Raw genomic sequence first — 13,407 nt, 5'->3', positions numbered from 1 at the left:
ACCCTCATCCATGCCAGACTCAACTATTCCAATTGTTTCCTGGCCATCCTCCATGCTCTGTAAAGTACCGTACATCCAAAACTTTGCTGGCCCTGCACACCAAAAGCTGAATTTTATCCAGCCAGTGGGAGCAGGATTGGAGGCGTGGCAGGCCAAAAAATTGGGAGGGGATGCACTCACCTGGAAACCTCACATCATGACGTCAGTTCCAGATTTTGTCAGCGGCGAGAAAGGTCCAAGGTGGCATTGCTGCTATGCCACAGTGGGACTGCAATTTAATTTGCGAAGCAGGTACTTAATATGTATTTGCATGGTCCTCACTCCGATTTTATGAAGGGTTTTCAATTAAATCGATGGCGCACGGGGATCACATGCCTTCTGATTCCCACCCGGTTAAAAGTGGCGATACTGAGGCAAGGCGTCAGTGCTGCCTATGGAAAGCAGCCATGGGGAGCGTTGGATGAATGCAGGAAGTGGGTGCGGTGTTGCAGCCCACACGGCAAGAGTGAGCTTTGTCTCGGGTGGTGGGCTGTCTGCAAGTGTGGGCGCTGAGAGGCATTAGCCCATGTTCAGAGGGGAGTAGCAATCGTAAGGTTCCAAAGGCAAGGTGCCATCTCTAGGAACAGCGCAAAGGAGGGGGAGCGACCAGCTGGAATGTGTCTCATACACCCATTCTTTGTAGATCCCCAGCCCACGCTGGGCAGCAGAGACTCAGAAGGAGGCAGGGCCAGGTGGCAGCTGAGCAAGCCAGTGTAGATCGACTAGGGAAGCCACAGCAGTCGGCAACATCAAGAAGGGCCTATCCGCGGCAGAGAATATATTGGACTCGCCTGGGATTCCTCCAAATATCCAACTAGCAGTGTCAGTGAAGAATGAGGCTCTCCAGGGAGGCCGTCACTGACTTTTGCATCATACTGCAGGGCGAGCTGCAACCCATGGGCTGTGGTGGACATCCCATGCCCATAGGCCTGAAGATCACCATGGCACACAGCTTTTACGCATCTGGATCTTTCCGGGGATCCACTGGGGACATGTGTGAGGTCTCCTAGGTAGCAGCCCACTGCTGCATCAAGGAGGTGACCAATGCCATGTTCAAGAGGGGTGGCGACTATGTGCGGTACCGGACCAACCCTGACAGTCAGGCAGAGCGGGCCATCAGCTTCGGAGCCATCACTGGATTTCCCCAGGTGCAAGGTATCATCAGCTGCATGTATGTGGCCATCAAGGCTCCCACAGAGAAGCCAGCCACCTTCATCAAGAGGAAGGGCTTCCATTCCATCAACGTACAACTGGTCTGCAACCACCAAAAGCGTTTCCTGCAGGTGTGCACCAGCTTCCCGGGAAGCAACCACGAAGCCTACATCCTTCAACAGTGCCAGGTGCCACAGTTTCTCTGGACCCTCGCTCGCCTTCGGATTTTCGGGGACAAGGGCTATCCATTGAAGGCATGGCTACTGATGCCTGTGAGGAACCCTACACTGCAGCAGAGGAGAGACACAACACCTGCCATGGGTCTAACTGAGTGACCATCGAGCAGACCATTGTGCTGCTGTAGATGAGATTCCAGTGCCTGGATCAATCCGGTGGGACCATGCAGTATGCCTCAGCGAAGATCTAGCATATCAAAGAACAAAGAACAAAGAACAGTACAGCACAGGAACAGGCCATTCGGCCCTCCAAGCCTGCGCCGATCTTGATGCCTGCCTAAACTAACACCTTCTGCACTTCCGGGGCCCATATCCCTCTATTCCCTTCCTATTCATATATTTGTCAAGATGTCTCTTAAACGTCGCTATCGTATCTGCTTCCACCACCTCCCCTGGCAGCAAGTTCCAGGCACTCACCACCCTCTGTGTAAAGAACTTGCCTCACACATCCCTTCTAAACTTTGCCCCTCGCACCTTAAACCTATGTCCCCTAGTAACTGACTCTTCCACCCTGGGAAAAAGCTTCTGACTATCCACTCTGTCCATGCCGCTCATAAACCTCTATCATGTTGCCCCTCCACCTCCGTTGTTCCAATGAAAACAATCCGAGTTTTTCCAACCTCTCCTCATAGCTAATGCCCTCCAGACCAGGCAACATCCTGGTAAACCTCCTCTGTACCCTCTCCAAAACCTCCACGTCCTTCTGGTAGTGTGGCGACCAGAATTGCACGCAATATTCTAAGTGTGGCCTAACTATCGTTGTGGTCTGCTGTGCTCTGCACAATCTAGCACTGCAGAGGGGAGAGGCCTTACATCAAGAGGACATGATTTAATGCCACTCCTCCAACGACGAGAAGGATGTGGAGGAGGATGCTGAGCAGGCAGCGTGGGATGATGAAACCCTTGTACTGAAGATGAGGGCCATTGAGAGATGCACAAGGGAGGCTCAGGACACTCTCATACATATCCAGTTTCTGCCACCATTATGTCCATTCCAAGTGAACTCACCTCACTGCATTCTTCATGTCGACTCTTTCCTATCACACTCCCGCACCTTGTGCCCAGGTTCACCAGGCACATGTAGAACTGAGAAAGTGACCATATGCAACCTGCCCCTGCACTGGAAGCCCATTGAGGGAGCAAGCATGAAGGTGGCATCTGACAGGGCAGCAGGGAAAGCATGAGAGATTCTCAACAATGAAAGTGCCCTCCATTTATTTAAATGTTCACAATACCCAATAACAAGACCAAGTTGCACACACCCATGAAACTCCAAGTGTGTCTCGGTGCTCTTCTTCACACACTTCCATGAGCTTCTACAAAGTGCTCCCCCTGTGCCGGCAGCTGAGGTGGAGGCAGGCTGCTGAACATGCTGCCCCATGGGCTGGAATGACTTTGGCGGGCATCCTCTGGCTGCCTCAGACCTGGAGGGCCCTAGCAGGCACAGGAGCTTCCTCAGTTGTCACAGCTACTGGAGCTGGACTCATTGGCAGAGGGGCTGAGGAGCCACTGTCCACACTCAAGTGTGCCCTGAGGGGAGCCCCTAGATGTGGAGGTCAGCCTCTCCTCTTCCCTTTCAAGGCTCACTTGAACCTCCCTGCTGACCAGAGAAGGATGAGGACCTAAAGAAGACTCCAGTCACCTTGTACCCCCCTTGCCTTGCCACTGCTGTGTTGAGCTCATGGCCAAGGCAATGTTGTGCAGGTCTGTGGGATCTGCCTCTCAATGGAGGAAGCCATGCACTCAGACAGCTGAGACATGGCAGCAGTCATGGCATGGGTGGACTACATCATCATTCGCCGTCCACACATGACTGATTTGCCTCTGGCAGCTTGGCCATATGTTCCCTTACCTCTCTCTGCAACTCCAGCATGTTCTGTGCTGCCAACACCAGAGGCTCATCATCAGCAGGGGGCTCAACATGAGCCTGGGCTCCCACAGTCCTCCGACTATCAGTTGCCTCACTTGTCACGGCCTCTGTCAGCTGCTCAGATGCGTGTGTGGTGCTCTCACTCGTTTGTGACCCTGCAACTAAGCTCGAGTGCATATCCACTGATATGAGAGTAACTGCACTGGTGGTGGGTGCAAGAGAACCGTGTGACAACAAGATTCCAGCGGTGCCAGCAGACGATCTTCTCTCTGAGGTGCCATGACCTACATGAGAAAACGCAAACATTTAGGGGGTTCTGCGGCATGGGTCTGCCAATGCCAACCATACGTGATGTGGTTCTCGAGAAGAGTGGTGGTGGGCACATGAACACAATGCCACCTAACTCTTTTGGGTGGACAGTCCAATCTTTCTGTCTGCTATGGAAGGGCCGCCCTGGGAACTCATTATTTCTAGGGCCTCCTCCTCTGCCAGGGTCAGTTCTCGGATGTTCGGGACCCCACTTCCAGTCTTCACCCTTTCCCGAGTGTTATGGGCCGTTTTCTCCTGCAAGCAGAAAAAGGGACACTGTTAGTCTTCCCACAGAGACCAGCAGGACACTTGTTCTGCTGGCAGCCCTTTGGCCCCCGATGGGGGCTCCCAAATGCCTACTCCTCATGTCCGCTGTCAATGGACGTGTGGGGGGGCAAGCAAGGACAGAAGGCCAGCTGTCTTGAAGATGTAGCTATTCTTTTGACATGATCTGCCGTTTCCTCAGCCCTTTGCCACCCATTTTGCAGCCACTCCCTGACCATGTCACACTCCCTCCCACATGCAAGCCCCAAAGATGAGATGGGTATGGAGGACTCACCTTGGCAGAGCAAAGGAGGTCATTGACCCTCTTGCACTGCTGGATTCAGTTTCAGAGGGTGACCTCACAGCCGCTGACCTCCTCTGTGATCTCTGTCCAGACTTGTTTGGTCAGGAGAGAGAGTCTCTTCCTGCCATCCCTTGGAAAGCGGAGCTCCTGCCTTTCCCTGATAGCCTCAAGGAGAATCCTCAGGGAGCTATCACTAAATCCTGGGGCCACCAGGTGTCTTCCACCAGACATGGTCAGTTCCTGGTCTTATGAGGCCTTGGTCAGTGGCACAGCAGCACAGCATCTAGAGCCAGGGGATTCAGCAGCACAGGGTCTCCATGAGGGGTAAGAAGCACAGGGACCCCAGACAGGAGGGGTCAGAAGCACAGGGACACCAGCCAGGAGGGGTAAGAAACACAGGGACCCAGACAGGAAGGAACAGAAGCACAGGGACCCCAGACAGGAGGGGTAAGAAGCACAGGGACCCCAGTCAGGGGGGTAAAAGAACAACAGGGACCCCATCCAGGGGGGGTCAGAAGAACAGTGACCCCAGACAGGAGGGGTAAGAAGCACAGGGACCCGAGACAGGAGGGGTAAGAAACACAGGGAACCAGACAGGAGGGGTAAGAAGTACAGGGACCCCAGACAGGAGGGGTCAGAAGTACAGGGACCCCAGACAGGAGGGGTCAGAAGCACAGGGACCCCAGCCAGTGGGGTCAGAAGCACAGGGACCCCAGCCTGGGGAGTAAGAAGCACAGGGACCCCAGACAGGGGGGGTCAGAAGCACAGGGACCCCAGACAGGGGGGGTCAGAAGCACAGCAGCACAAAGGCAATCAAGCATCAAACTCAACAAGTGAAGCAGCTGTTCAAGCATGCTGGCAGCATTTTTAATAGGGCGCCAGCACCTGCATCCATCTCAGTTGATGATGCTATCCAGCGTCTCATTGCCCTCCCCCTCCTCCAATGGGACGGGCCCCATGCCCAGGGGTCGGCAACGTGTCTGTGGTAAGAATTTTGAGGTCCGTTTGACATGACAAACGATAGTGGGAAATGCCCCTGAAGCATCCTTCTCCAATTTCCCCGTGATGGAAATCGATTAAACAATAACTATTTAAATGAATCTCCACTATTACTTTAGGTGAAAGCGCCTCATCCCCTCCAGTGTAGAGCTGAGAGTCAGCTTCCAAATATAGAAAAAACTATACCAGCGCAGGTCCTGTGATCGCACAATGCAGGATACCAGTTTGAGAACAATAAACCATTAAATAAAAACACTACATTATGCATCTGCGATTTTAAATCAACATAAACTGAAATGTTAGATCTCTGCCTGAATAGAATTGGCTGTGGGGTGAGTATCGGGATGTATGTGTGTGTGTAATATTTCAGAAAGGTCACAATGAATATTGAGAGAGAGAAAGAGAGAGAGGAGGGGCTCTTAAAATAGGCAGGAGAAAAAATAGAGGGAGATTACACTTACCAAGGTGAGAAGGAGAAGTAGCGGTCTGTAGAAGTACAAGGAAAGGTTTGGTACAGGTGGAGTTGTACCCCGCCGCAGATAGAGGGGAGAGAGAGCAAACAGAAAAAGGCGAGGATGCTCGGCTCAAGTATGTTGGAGAATAAAATATGCAAAGATTGTGACAGAGCCCTGAGTGGGGAGTGGTGGGAGGGCAGGGGCGTGGTGGGGTTGCGGGTATGTGAGAGAGAACCTGCACGAAAGAGGGAGAGTAAGTGCTCCAGAGCTACTGCAGAAGGTAAAAATTCTCTTCATTAAAAAAAGCACCTCCATCTGAAACAAACTAGAAATTCCTGAAAAATACTGGTTTAACATCATAGAAAGATGAATGGGAAGTTGAGTTAATGAGCTGATTCACAAAGACCAGAGTAATGTTGAACCATAGAACCATAGAAAAATTACAGCACAGAAGGAGGCCATTCAGCCCATCGTGTCTGCGCCGGCCAAAAAAACTAGCCGCCCAATCTAATCCCACCTTCCAGCACCTGGTCCATAGCCTTGCAGGTTACAGCATTTCAGGTGCATGTCCAGGTACCTTTTAAAAGAGTTGAGGGTTTCTGCCTCCGCCACCATTCCTGGCTGTGAATTCCAGACACCCACCATCCTCTGGGTGTAAAAGTTTTTCCTCATGTCCCCTCTAATCCTTCTACCAATCACCTTAAATCTGTGCCACCTGGTAATTGACCTCTCCACTAGGGGAAACAGGTCATTCCTGTCTACTCTATCGTGGCCCCTCATAATTTTGTACACCTCAATTATGTCACCCCTGAGCCTCCTCTGTTCTAAGGAAAACAACACTAGCCGATCCAATCTTTCCTCATAGCTGCAACTTTCAAGCCCTGGCAACATTCTTGTAAATCTCCTCTGTACTCTCTCCAGACCAATTATGTCCTTACTGTAATGTGGTGACCAGAACTGTACACAATACTCCTGCTGTGACCTAACCAGCATTTTATACAGTTCCAGCATCACATCCTTGCTTTTGTATTCTGTACCTTGGCCAATATAAGAAAGCATTCCATATGCCTTCTTCACCGCCCTATCTACCTACTCTATCCACCTGCAGGGACCTGTGGACATGCACACCAAGGTCTCTCACTTCTACCCCTCTCAATATCCTCCTGTTTATTATGTATTCCCTCGCTTTGTTTGCCCTCCCCAAATGCATTGCCTCACACTTCTCTGGATTGAATTCCATTTGCCACATTTCTGCCCACTCAACCAAACCATTGATCTCATTCTGGAGTCTACAGCTATCCTCCTCACTATCAACTACATGGCCACTTTTTGTGTCATCAGCAAATTTCCCAATCATGCCGCCCACATTTAAGTCCAAATCTTTAATATATACCACAAACAGTAAGAGACCCAACACAGAGTCCTGTGTTGGAAACTGCTTTCCTTTCGCAAAAACATCTGTTGACTACTACCCTTAGTTTCCTGTCACTGAGCCAATTCTGGATCCAACTTGCCACATTCCCCTGTATCCCAAGGGCTTTCTTTTTTTTTTCTGACCAGTCTGCCGTGCGGGACCTAGTCAAATGCCTTACAAAAATCCATGTAGACCACATCCACTGCACTACCCTCATCAATCCTCCTTGTTATTTCCTCAAAAAACTCAGTCAAGTTAGTAAGGCATGACCTTCCCTTAACAAATCCATGCTGACCATCCCTGATTAATCCATGCCTTTCTAGGTGGCAGTTTATCCTATTGTGCAGGTTCTGATGTTTGACTCTGCGAAGGACATCAATCTACATGGTCATATTTTGTTGAATTTTTGGACTAAACACATTTATAAAGTCTAATGTGCATTAATTGTCCTCAATGACCAGGGAGGGACTTGGGAGGCAGCTGTGAATTTTATTTTTAAGTGTTTAAATCACTTCATATCTTCACCCTTTCTTATCTCTGTTACTTCCTGCAGCCCTGTAATTCCCACCCTCCCTACCCCCAGAACTCTGTTCCTCCAACTCTGGCCTTCTGTGCATCACCCTTCACCCCACCATTGATAACCATTCATCTGTTTAGGTCTTACACTCTGGAATTCCCTCCTTAAACCACACCACTTTATTTACTTCCTTCTTTTCCTTTAAGATCTTCCTTAAAATCTCTTTGAACAAGCTTTTGGTCACCCCTTCTAATATTTCCTTTGGTTTGGCGTCTGTTTTCATCTGATTTATGCTTGTGCGAAGCACATTTTCATTTTCTTTACATTAATGTTGTTGTTATTCTGTCCTGCCATGACAGAAACAAACAGCTACAATGGTGCAAAATGAGTTACATGTTGTTCAGGTGCAACTTGCGACATGCATATTTGGGGGAGGAACTTGGCATTGAAAGTTGTATTGTAGCCTTACCTTAACCAGTCACCTATCATTTACCTATTATTTTACTGAAATTGTACCAAGGTGCACTGAGTCCGACACACATCATTGATCAACAATCTGTTCAAGCTTGCTCAACCAGTCACTTTTGAAAAGATTATCCTGCTTTCCCATATTTCATAGATGAGGATCTCAAGTGCTTGGCTGTCGCATCTAGCTTTTCTCCATTTTATACCATTACTGAAGTGTTAACATCTGCTCTTCCCTACGCAAATACAGGGGTCTGCATGCTTGTTTAATCCATGTATCTTCTGAAACAGAACAAAATTGATTCCTAATGCTCCACTGGTCGGCCCACAAGAAGGGAGATCACACAATTTAGGCCAGATGCTAAAAACAGCAATAATTGGGATTAACAGATAATCCCAATGTTCGATACTTCACCCAAAAACTCTCAGTTACCCACAGTTAATCCATGAATAGCACACAACTAGCAATCTCCAGGCTTATCTTCCTTTCTTCGGTTGCTGAGGTTTCCATACTTTATATCGAATTGCTTCGCATTCAGTACAGCATGAAAACGACACCTCATTCTCCAGTGCCAGGAATTAGGTCTCATGATTTCAAAATACTGGGGGCAGAATTTTGTGCAGATGTTTAAAGTGAGAATGGTGGTTTGGGGGGATGGAGAATCATGTTGTAACTGTCCTCCCAGAAATCTGCAGTCATAACCTTAGTTCTGGATTTCATCGGTGGCGGGAAAGCACCAAAGCGACATGAATCTATTTTAAATTGCTGATCAATTGCTTGTAAAGCATTTACATCTAATTATCTTCAATTTAATGATTGGTTCTTGATTTTGTGGACAGCAGACGGCACTCATGTGCCTTCGGGTTTTAGATTAGAGATACAGCACTGAAACAGGCCCTTCGGCCCACTGAGTCTGTGCCGAACATCAACCACCCATTTATACTAATCCTACACTAATCCCATATTCCCAACAAACATCCCCACCTGTCCCTATATTTCCCTACCACCTACCTATACTGATGACAATTTATAATGGCCAATTTACCTATCAACCTGCAAGTCTTTTGGCTTGTGGGAGGAAACCGGAGCACCCGGAGAAAACCCACGCAGACACAGGGAGAACTTGCAAACTCCACACAGGCAGTACCCAGAATCGAACCCGGGTCCCTGGAGCTGTGAGACTGCGGTGCTAACCACTGCGCCACTGTGCCGCCATGATCATTAAAACCTGGCAGCACCAAGGCAAGGCTTCAGTGCCACACGGGGAGGTAGCCATGAACAGTGCTGCATTGGGGAAGAGAGGGGTTTGGAGGCCATTGTCAGGCTGTGTTGCTGTGTGCTTTTCAAGAGGGATTGGGGTCTCTGGGGCACTGTAAAAGAGATCAGGGTTTCGGGGACTCTGCAAGAGGGGTTGGGGGTCTCAGGGGCTTGGCAAGGGAGAGGCTTGGGTTTTAGGGACTGTATTGGGTGACCAAACTGCTGTGTGAGTTGTTTGGTCGTCCATCCTTCTGGATGAGAGGGTTGGCTATCACCAAGAGTGGGCATTGAGGGCCATCAGAGACTCTCCCGGGAGACTTCCTAAAAGCTCAGCTGCCAAGGCAAGGTCATCTCTACATCAACAGTGATCTGTAGGCCTACTGATCACCTGGCATGGTGATCCATCCTGTCTTTTTGGATCCCAATGGCGTGATGTGGCATCTCCAATGGAGGGAGGGCCAGAGGAAGCTGTGCCTGTCCGTGAAGCTTCACAACGAGAGCAGCAGCGGCCGGCCATGCCAAGAAGGGCCCACCCATACTAATGGGTGTAGCAGACTCGAATCAGCTACCTCCAAATGTCACTGCCATTGTCAGCAAAGACTGCGGCTCTCCAGGGAGCCCATCACTGACTTATGCACCCGGCTACAGGACGTGTTGCGACCTATGGGATTTTGTGGTCACCCTATGCCAGTGGCCCTGAAGATCACAGTGGCACTAAACTTTTATGCATTTGGACCTTTCCAGGTATCCACCAGGAACATGTGTGGGGTCTCCCAGACAGCAGCCCACCACTGCATCAAGGCAGTAACCGATGCCATGTTCAAGAGGCCAGCGACTGTGTGCATTACCAGACCGACCCTGACAGTCAGGCAGGCAAAAAGAGCTATCGGATTCAGGGGCCATCGCTGAATTCCCCCAGGTGTAAGGTGTGATAGATTTCATGCATGTGGCCATCAAGGCTCCAATGGACCAGCCACATTCAATCAACGTTCAGTTGGTCTGCGACCACAAAAAGTGCTTCCTGCAGATGTATGCCGACTTTCCAGGAAGCAGCCACGATGCCTACATACTTCAACAGTCCCAAGTGCCACAGCTTTTCAGGCCCCCTGCTCACATAGTTTCTCAGGGACGAGGGCTACCCACTGAAGACATGGCTACTGCACCTGTGAGATATCCCCGCAATGCAGCAGAGAAGAGGTACAACAATTGCCACGGCTCCACTCGAGTGAACATCAAGCAGGCCATTGGGCTGCTGAAGATGAGATTCCCCTGCCTTGATCGATCAGGTGGAGCCCTGCAGTATGCCCCAGCGAGGGTCTTGCATATCATGGTGGTCTGCTGTGCTCAGCACAATTTAGCACTGCAGTGGGGAGAGGCATTACATGACGATGAGATGCCTGAACGACACTCCTCCACTGACGAGGAAGACTTAGAGGAGGGAGATGAGCAAGCAGCACTAGATGGTGAAGACCTTACGCTGGAGACCAGGCAGATTGAGCGACTTGCCAATGAAGCAACAGCCAACCTCATAATTACCTGCTTCCAGCCACCCTGATGACCACTCACAGAGAAATCAATCAAGGCATACCTCAATGCATGTAGTCTGTTGCCTCCTCTTCATTTGTATTCTATGACTTGCTCCCAGGAGCAAACTTCACTAGTACCCATGGGAAACCATATGTTAATGAGGGCTATGCTTACATTGGCATTCCACCAAGGGGAAAGGGGAAATTCAGCAGCCTGCAATTAAGGTACAATGGAAAATGGCTTTCAAAAATGATCTTTAATGATTGTAACAAAAGAACTGTTAATTAATCAATACATGTAAGATTTCCGGCACCCATGAATGCCCAAGTGTGGCAAGGTGGTTTTCTTATTACATTTGCGAGTGCTCCTACAAGGTGTGATCCCAACGTCACAGCTGGGCTGGTGGCATGCTGCTGATCAGGCTGCGCCTTGACCTGTGATGACTTTGGTAGGTGTCCTCTGGCTGCCTGAGGCCTGGAGGGCTCCAGCTGCCGAGGGTTTCCTGCACTGATGCAGGACTCTCCTCAGGCATTGCGGCTACTGGAGCTGGCCTCACTAGCAGAGGGGCTGAGGAGCCGGTGTCTACATTCAGACTGCCCTGAGGGGAGACACCAGCTGTGGAGGTCAGCCTCTCCTCCTCCCTTTCAAGGCTCACTTGAACCTCCCTGCTTACCGGAGAAGGATGAGGAACTGGAGAAGACTCCAGGCATCGTGTCTTTCTCTCACCTTGCCTCTGCTGCGTCGAGCTCATGGCCAAGGTGATAGTGTGCAGGTATGCGCACATCTGTGGAATCTGGCTCTCCATGAGGGTTGCTAACCTCGCGATTGAGGAAGCCATGTGCTTACATGCCTATGTGCTCGTCATGACAACCTTACATGATGTGGGTCTCCAGAAGTGATGTCGATGTTGATGGAATCCAATCCTCACTCTCTTGCACAGAGACTCCAGTCTCTCCATCTGATATTACGTGACTGGCCTGGGTCCTCCCCAATTCCAAGGCCTCTTCCTCAGCTGGGGTGAGAGGACGCAGATCTGGAACTCCTCCACCAGTCTGAGCTGTCTCCCTCCTGTTGTTGGCCCTCTTGTCCTGCAAGAGGAGGGATGGAGATAGTAAGAATTCGCAGAGAGATTGACAGTTCTGCTAATGTCAGCCCCTTCTCCTGTAATGGGGGATCTGATATATCTCATGCTGCCACTCGCTATCAGGGGAGTTCATGAGGGTCAGCTGTGAAAGGTGGCCTATAGCTGAGATGCAGCCATGCATCTGTCAGGATGAGGTGATGCCTTACACCCTCTGCCATCACCATGGTAGTGCCACACTCACCATGTCCCGCTTCCTCCTGCGTAGCCACATGCACTCAGTGATAAGGAGAGTGGTAAGGAGCGCTCACTTTGGCTGAACGCAGGAGGTCATTGACCGTCTTTTGGCACTGTACCCAGTTCCAGCGAGTGACCCCATGGCTGCTTATCTCCTTTGAGATCTCCATCCAGGCTTGCCTGGTCAGGTGGGAGGACCTCTTCTTTCCATCGCTGGGGGAGAGAATCTCCCACCTTTCTCTTGCAGCCTGGAGGAGAATCTGCAGGGAGGCATCATTGAGCGCCAGGCATCCTGTGCTGTTCTCCTTTGGGGGTTGGGAGTCCAGGACTCAGTCGAACACGCCTTCAGCAGTACACTGAAAGCTGCAAATGATTCTAAGGCAGGAGTGAATGCAGGATTGGCAGGCCTTTGAATATGGCACCAGCACCTGCTCCGGAGTCATCTGACACCGTAATCAGCAACAGGCATCTGCCTCTGCCACATGCTTGGGGGGGCCCTGCATCTCCACAATGCAAAATGGCCACCTGCCACATGATCACGATGGGCAGCTGCCCATGTGACAGACAGGAACGGCACCCATTTCCAGGCCTGCTGCCGGGACCAACGGCAGGCTCCCTAAATTCAGCCCTGGGTGTGCAAACTCGTGCTTTGAAGCACAGTACTCTACATCCTCTTTATTACTTATGCTATATTAGTGCATTGTACTGCTGCAGCTGATGTTTTAGTGGCTATAAAGTGTACACCTAGTAGGTTTTGTTGGTAGAAAGGTAAAGTTTGATGAATGAGTAACAGTACTTCTTTGTTCCATGTTGAGCCTAGTTTAAAAAACAGGCTATTTTGGTCTTGATTAGATGAATTTTGAATTAGAAAGAAACAGAATTGGTGTTTTATATCTACCCAAGATCATTGCTGCACAGTTCTACAAGTTGGCTTAGCTCTATAATTAAAAACCTCACTACATTTTAAACCAATTTAGTTTGAAAAGGGTCACAGCTGCTACAGATGTAATTGCTATTTTTATTTCCATGTCTATTAAAATTACTTTGTTATAATCAAACAGTGCTTCTGTCTACAAGTTCAGGGAGGCTGTAGCAGCCCAGTAGCTAAAGTACAAAGCTGTTGAATTCCCTACTTGGATATGAGAATTGATGTTTCTTACTCCTATTATTCCATGCACCAGTGGCGGTATTATTCCACAGAGCAGTCAAATCATTCTCTGACTTATGCTACTCTACTTGAATCAAGACATGCCAAGTAGGCGGCTGGGTAATGCAGTGAC

Source organism: Heterodontus francisci, chromosome 4, assembly GCF_036365525.1.
Source record: "Heterodontus francisci isolate sHetFra1 chromosome 4, sHetFra1.hap1, whole genome shotgun sequence".
Classification (NCBI taxonomy): Eukaryota; Metazoa; Chordata; class Chondrichthyes; order Heterodontiformes; family Heterodontidae; genus Heterodontus; species Heterodontus francisci.
The sequence above is the reverse complement of the archived record's forward strand: the minus strand, read 5'-3'. Positions refer to the sequence as shown.